The 7850-nt window shown below is 44.2% G+C and overlaps 1 long non-coding RNA gene across 2 annotated transcripts; it reads left to right on the top strand.

Moving 5' to 3' along the window:
- The first annotated feature begins 729 nt into the window (after window positions 1-729).
- LOC127327034 (uncharacterized) lies at window positions 730-5158 on the top strand. Of its 2 annotated transcripts, none has more exons than XR_007868337.2 (4): window positions 730-1061; window positions 1758-3688; window positions 3770-3849; window positions 3981-5158. It is a non-coding gene; the product is annotated as an uncharacterized lncRNA (long non-coding RNA). The 2 variants fall into 2 exon arrangements; XR_011755486.1 differs by having other exon boundaries at window positions 1761-3688.
- The last annotated feature ends 2692 nt before the right edge of the window (window positions 5159-7850 follow it).

Below are 7850 nucleotides of genomic sequence, written 5' to 3' on the forward strand. Positions count from 1 at the left end.
TATCAACGTGTTGTGTTTTTCTTTTGTAGAGATTGTCCTTGGGTTTGACATGCACCGACATGTATTGGTAGCGCTGCTATCTCTACCACATCGGGCGTAAATACTGGAACTGAGCCTTTAAAGAGTCAGTCTGTCTCTTTGAATAATCATATAATACTCCAAATTTTTATATAAATAATGCAAAAGGAGAACAGACAGAGAAACTTACCCATCAAAATAAGCAAAGCAACCGTGATAGCTGATAGCTGGTAACTCTCCAGGCGAGAAAAAGAAGCGGAAGCTAACCAGTCCACCGATTTGAGGAAGGGATAAAGGAAAAGGACACGCGTTACACAACGACTGGAAGAACAAAGAGATAATCAGCCCATCTACAGTACCTGCAACATTATTTAGGTTGTTAAACTGTTCAGCCTTTATATAGTGTATAATGCTTGGACTTTGGTAAACCGCTTTACTGGTTTGCAGATTCAAGTAGAACAAATTTATTCTAGGAGCCATCAAAATACTAGGAATGGTTCGACAAATCTGTGAACAGAACTAAGTATCTCTACTATATTAAATAGCTAGAGGTGGTGAGATGGTTGGTACGTCTGACTGCCCCCGCATTGGGAGAAATTGGCTGTTAAAAAAACCATGGCAAACCCGACCCCGCACACAAATTCTGCGGTGATGAGAAAAATAAGCAGCGTTGCGGTTGTTACCACGTACGCACGACTCCTGGAAAACAAAGCATGCTGCGAAACCTCCCCTCACAGTTCCTCCCCCACCGGTCCCTCCCACTCCCGGGATAGTGCAGTCGCGCTCGTGGGCTTCTGCGCGCCCGCGTGCGATGCCTGCTTCGCGCGGGATGCCACCTCTGCCGTGTCGCCGCGCCCTTCACCGCCCCGAGCTGAGCGACGCTGCACCGCCTCCGACTCATACTGCAGCGCCAGGAGCAGTCGGGTCAAGGGCCACAGTAGCGGGCGGCGATAGGGAAGGCGCGTCGCCGGGAACCGCTGGTGTACATTGCCACCTCCACTTCCTCTCTGCCGTGGCCACCTATCCAGCGTCCAACCCCAAAGGTCTAATCTCATCTTCCTCTATTTTTGTACTGAACGAACTGACTGGTTGGTTATGGAGATGCAACGGTTACCTGCATCCCGTTCTTCTTTGAATGGTTCCGTCTAAAGATTTCTGTAGATCTTACAAGATACAAGAAACACAGCTGTATATGTGTATACTTATCATTTTCCGTTCTTTGCAACCTCATTACAAGCATCGTTTGTTTGCATAGTTCTCTTGTAGTTGTTATCTGTCCAGAGTGTATTTGTTCTTTCAACAAATAATCTAAGAAGCCAAAGCAGAGATAGCAGAGGTCATTTGCAGGCCAACATGTCCCTGAAACCATGGAGACGTAGGAAAGGATTCAGAACAATATTGACAGCCATATAGTTAGCAGGCATATGTAGACTGGTGCTAAAGCTAAACCTTTGATTTGTGTCAATATTTCAGGTACCAACAATGAATCTTGTATGTTAGGCCCTTGTATATCGGTGGTGGAGTCTATAATTGAGCTATTAATGAGCCAGTAGTAATACATAAGTACAGTAGGTCCCTTAGATGCTGACACAACCTTTGTCCTTGTATTGCACTTGAAATGGTTCAGAAATTTTGTTGTATTAGCCCAGCTATTGCAAGTAATATTTTGATCAATTTCTCGACTCAGTTTACTGCATGCCCAATAATATTTCATAAAATAGATTGTATTTCTGCTTCAGCAGCTGAAACTGGCGATTCCTTGGACAGCTGGCTGACCCACTCATGATCACCAATGGGTTTCAGTTAGATTTGGTTGGATAACTCATGCATTGTAAGGTTGGAAGCAAGACACACTAGCATGGCAGTGGATCTTATCCCGAGGAGCTGCCACTGACACATTAGTGGACGACGACTCTCAAGCTCAGTATGTCATCTTGTTTCATCCCTTTATTTTTAGCAAAGTCGTTTCACCCCTCGTGTTTTATTTTATGTATATATGAAGAACTGTACAAAGCTAAATATATGTATTAGGTTTCCCCTCAATGTCTATTAGCTGGAGAAACTGCTTTAATTCTTTGTATGGTTGCTTATCGCAACCTTGCAAGTAAGTACCCAAGAGATGAGCCATTCAGTCTCTGTACAGTTTGTGCGGTTGGAACATGAATTTTCCATTCTTGTAGAGTCACTTCCTCTGGGAAACGCATGCAAAGTGCTTGATGCATTGATTATTTCTACAAATTATACAAAATATGCACATGTTTTCTCTTGCATTTACACCCATTAAGAAAATATAAGGATTTATCGATGCTGGTTTTACAGAATTTGCAGATGTAATCTTAATGCAAATATAGTTCTCTTTCTCTTTGCTGAATGACAAGATGGATGGCAATCATGAAGCGTGTAGATGAATTGAATGGATGAATAAATTTTATGTGCATATCCACTAAGAAATCGTGGTATCCTTTGTACTAGCAAATCTGCTATGATTTTGCGTAGAAACTTTTTTTTGTAGATAATTAGATTTTGAAAAACATATGTAACAAAATGAGGTGGTATTTTGCAACAAAATGAGGCAAATAAGACAAATGTTACTTCAAATTTTCGTTTGGCGAGTTTTCTGGTTTTATTTTGCATATGTGGCACTTATCTTTTTAGAAAATCAGTGGCAGAGCCAGCCAGTTGCCTGTGCTCGGACGGTGATCTTCTGCTAGAAAACTAAACTAGCTTAAAGATTCACTTGCTGTTTGTTTCTGCAAAAGCATACTGACACAGCAGCAGAAAAGCAGAATGGTTATTCCCAGGCTCCGGCGAGCGGCTAGCTCTTGTGTTAAATACTTATGTGATTGATCTTTTCTTTTGCAGAGACTAACATCTGTGGTATAGTTCATAAATTTCGTTGCCATGTTTTTTCTGAACTAAAAATATGAGATTGCACCTTTACTGTTGAGAAAGATAATTATTTATCTAAGCAACCAGCAATAGTTCTAGAGATGGTTTCTATATGTGTGGTTTGTCCTTTCTCATCTTTTTATTCTTGGATCTATTTGTTGATATTAGTATTGTGCTTATATTGACGAGCTGCCTGGCAATACATATTCTGTCATAGTATTAGATTAGTGAGCTGTTTGTATCCCCAAAAGTATTATATTAGGGCGAGAGTAAAAATGTATTTCTTATTCATTCAGTTTACTCTCATCTAAAGATAAGTTTTCCTTCATGCATGTGGGAAAGAAAGCAGTAGTGTAGTACTACAAGGTTTAATGACACGTATCATCATACATAGAAAATACAGTAGCGAAGACTCTTGCGATTCCTTATAAGGAAAGGGTATAGGATTAATGTACTCCTACAAAAAAAAAGTATATATCACGCGTAGAGCATAAGCTCTCTTCCCAAATTGTATAGGATTAATTTACTCCTAAAGTCAGCAGCACTCACGAGGATATGATGCCATCTAAATAGAGAGGAAGGATTCCAACGAAGCCTGGACTCCACCTTGCATTATTTTCAACCGTCTATGTAGCTGGTTTTAATGTAGATACTCCAGATGGCGGCATCTTACGTCGTCTAGCTATCAGATGATGCTCAGACAATATGTTACTACACACAACGATGGCAATTTTGTTACCTTTATCTAGCGCTTATGGAGGCTGTCATGTGAATGCTCCAGGTACAAGCAAGCCACTGCTCGGATCCTTTAACTGGTTCTCTTCGATGCGTTTACTTTAATCCCTTCGTCTGATAATTGCAGATTGGACATTAGTTGCCGCTGGTCTCACACAAAAAAAGGGGTGAGAGCTTCGCATGGTCTTAATAGACATGGTCCAATTGGTGAGCAGAATCATGTCATTTTTTTAAAACTGATCTTGGTCAGCGTTTATTGCAAATAGCACCCTGATTACTTAGGAATGAAGCTTAGCTTTTAGTGATTGTTTCACTGATAGTAAATTTACTACTTCTAGGTACCATCTCCTGACTATAAGTGCTCAGCAAGGCAAGATAATACCCACACTTTGCTATGTGTTAAGAGATGTGGAATATCAGTTCGTGGGCAGTATGGCACAGCTTGCCAATGGATCTGTTTTGTATGTCATTCATTTTGCCTAGATGAACCAGATCTTCCTGAGGCAAACATTGGAGAGAAAGGGATACCGGAGAGGAAGAAACTTTTTTTTGCGAGAAACCACTGATTATATTAAAGTCCAGAAATTACAGAAAGACATCCCACAAAGATAGAAATAACACATAGGTCCTTCTGCAACATAGTGATGATGGCGAGGAACCATATGCATCAACGACGCGCCGTCCGCTGCATCTTCCAAACCTTGGAACAAAGATGATCCCCTACGGATGGGAAGTTGTTGAATCGCGAACTCCAGAGAGCCTCCATCCTTCGCAAAGCTAGCAGCACCGCCGGACTCCAACACCAGCAGCTCCGGTTTCTAGATCTGGATCCACCGCTCCGGGATCCAGCCGGGGAACGAGCGCGCACGGCGGCCACCCAGGACCGCGAGCACGGGGAAAGCCGCCTGCTTCATGCTGAAGCTCCGAAGAACGCCCGCACCGGAGAGGAAGACGACGACCCCAAAACGTCGACCACCGATGCCTCCGCCTCCAAGACGCCTCCGGCAAGCACCCTACTCAAGCCTACACTATGTACACGATGAGATCCGGGGTTCCCCCCACCCTCCCACCGCCGGAGCGGCCGGCAGAGAGAAGGGGAATCAGCGAATCGGCGCCGGCGAGGTGGATTGACTAGGTGTTTCCAAGAAATCGCCTCCGACAATGGAGCGGGGGAGGAGACGGGTCCAGAGAGGAAGAAACCTAAGCGTACACAAAGAAAGAAGATCAATATGCAGTAGCAATCCCCTTGTGCATTCTCTTCTGATGGCAATGATGTTGAGCTTGAAAAATTCAGAACTGGATGTAAAGATGTGCCAGGAGATGATGCAACTGTAAAAGTCCCACAGATGAAGAGGATTGTGCTTTTCTGTAAAAATTCCAGAGGAGACTTGCTCCAAGCGTTCCAGATTGGAGGAGGTGAGCAATGTTAACAGAGCGACTGGGTGAATTTGTTTAGTCTTTGCCAATGTTGACGGTTACATGTACTAATATTATTGTATTTTACATTAATTTTCAGTAAGAGACATGTTATGGTTAGAAAAGTTTTATTTGTCTAGGAAAGTATAGTTATTTGTAGTATGATTGGCTGATGCGTGAGTCTAAGGATTACATGATTATGTTTTGCCATAACAACACACATGTATACTTGTATACCTTTAAATTCTAACGGGGGCAGTATGTTTACATGTCCGATAAGAAAAGAAGCTTAGATGTCGTGGCAACGCACGGGCATTCTACTAGTTTACATTGAAGATGCTTCTCCAAGTGTATTTGGTATCTCCTGATTGCATTTTGATGATGTCAATGTCAATATGAGGTTACATCTGTCCGAACAGTTAATAATGCCAGAGTATGTACTCAGTTAAATGCCTTAACTAGAATTTAATTAACCTTATTTTCAACATAAGTAGTACTCCCTTCATTCCAAATTAGCTGTCGTTGTCACGATCTAGACTTTTGCAAAAAAAAAACCCGTGTTAATTCTGCCTCGCAAATTTGTCTGTGCGTTTATACGCGTGACCGACATGTTTCTTCCCCACGCGTGCATCTAGCGCGACGAAGCGCCTTGGCCGCAGGGGGTTAAGTGTGCTGCTTTAAGTGTTTGATTAGGAGACAGTCAGGTAGCCGCCTAACCCTAGCCGCCTCCAGTTCATCCTCCTCCATAGATTGGTTCTCCCTCCTCCGGTCGATTTCGCTGGCGTCAGGAGGAGTGGGGAACCCGATCTATGCGTGGAGTTTCGAATAAAAGTATCGTTTTCATTAGATTATGTTAGGATTTTGGTAGCCGCCTTCTTGTTGGTTTCCTCTCAATGGAGATGGCATCGTTTGCAATAAGTGATCTTCGGTCTTTCGTTCGGCGACGAGATCTTCTTCCCGGCGTCAATGGTGGTGTTGAACAATCATAATTGAAAGTATAGAGATGGTAAACCTAGAGGGGGGGTGAATAGGTTTCTACAAATTTTAATTCTTTCTTTGCAATATTAGGCTTTGCGGAATATAAAGATGAGCCTAATGCAAACTAGGTGAAGCAACCTATATGAAGATACAACTATCTCGAGCACGAAGGCTCTCTCAGGCAGTTTAAATCACAAGTAAGGAGTTCGGTTAGAGATAACCGATAGCACGCGGAGACGAGGATGTATTCCCGTGTTCCCTTGCTTTGAAACAAGGTACGTCACGTTTGGAGGGGTGGAGGTCCCACGAAGGATTCCCCACGCCACGAAGGCTCACCCTATTCTCCGGAGCCTATCCCACGAAGGAATAGCTCACTCACTTGTGGTAGACTTTGAGGTAGCCTCCAAACCTTCACAATCTTGCCCGGAGCAAATCCACAGCCCGGATGCTTCCGGACTCCTCTTGCCCACCTAGGGTTTCCAAGGAACCCTAGGAAGCAAGCTTCTCGATGAATACAAGGGGGAATGAGATTTGGCTTGGTAGAACAGTAGATCAGGTCCTCCTCTAGTGATTCCCCGGAGGGATTTGAGTTTGGGTGGAGGAGGAGGGAGATCAGAGGCTTTTGGTGTTTCTAACAATGGAGTAAGAGAGAGAGAGAGCTCAAGAACAGCTTGTAGTATGTTGCCTAACCCTTCCAAGGTAGAAGAAGGGGTATTTATAGTGTTCTTCAAAATCTGGCCGTTGCCACTTGCCACCTCAGCATTTTTCCTCGACAAACCCGGTTGACCGGGCCACAGACCGGACAGCCCGGTCCAGAGGCCGGTCAGACCGGATCAGTGACCGGAGCTTCTTTGCGTCGTCCTGGCGCTTCTCCGGTTGGTGGCCGGTTGTCGCTCGGTTGCCGCCCGGTCGACCGGACGGAGCGCCGGACCCGCCGGTCGGGAGCCCGGTTGACCGGGCGCAAACCGGATCTGCTGGCTCCTCCTTTGGAGCCCGGTTGCCGCCCGGTTGACCGGCCAGCACGCCGGACTGGCCGGTTGCTGGCCCGGTTGGACCGGGCTGGTGACCGGATTTCTCCTGTAACCCCTTTTTGATTGTTGTTGAAATGGGGGGTCTCCTTTAGCCTTCTTGTTCCTTTGATACACCATTTACGCCTCATTGCCTAATACCTGAGATTATCCTTATAAACATATTAGGCCAAATACTTTAGCACGGTGTCATCGTTACCAAAATAATGGATAAGGGTGAAATACCCTTACAATCTCCCCCTTTTTGGTATACGATGACAAACCGAGCTAGAGTCACAAATAGATATTATGATAAGCTCTAAACCTTGATTCCATATAAGATATTACGAAAGCTCCCCCATAATGTGTGCACTTGGAGAATTTGCGTTTGAATGCAAAGTGCACCATTTGTGAAACATGAGAAGCTCCCCCAATATCTTTAGGAAACAAGCATGGTATGGAGATGTGCATATCAAGATATATAAGCATAGCACACATAATCATCCTAACATAGAGTAGCACACATAATAGTCGTCCATACACATCCATACACGAATTATTGGAAATAGCAAATGGTTCTTGAAAAACTCAAAGTAAACAAGCACAAGCCATATAAAATCCAAATAAAGCAACTCCCATGGCTTGTGGCAATCAAAGAACCCCGTGATCCTAGACTCTACTCTCTTCTCCCCCTTTGGCATCGGAACACCAAAAAGGCGAAGAAAAGAGGAGAGATGCTATCGCACCCATCAGTAGTGACCAAACCCAAGCGAGGAGGAGCTCTCGCGTGCATCATCATCACCCGCA

The sequence above is a fragment of the Lolium perenne genome, chromosome 3 (assembly GCF_019359855.2).
Source record: "Lolium perenne isolate Kyuss_39 chromosome 3, Kyuss_2.0, whole genome shotgun sequence".
Taxonomy (NCBI): Eukaryota; Viridiplantae; Streptophyta; class Magnoliopsida; order Poales; family Poaceae; genus Lolium; species Lolium perenne.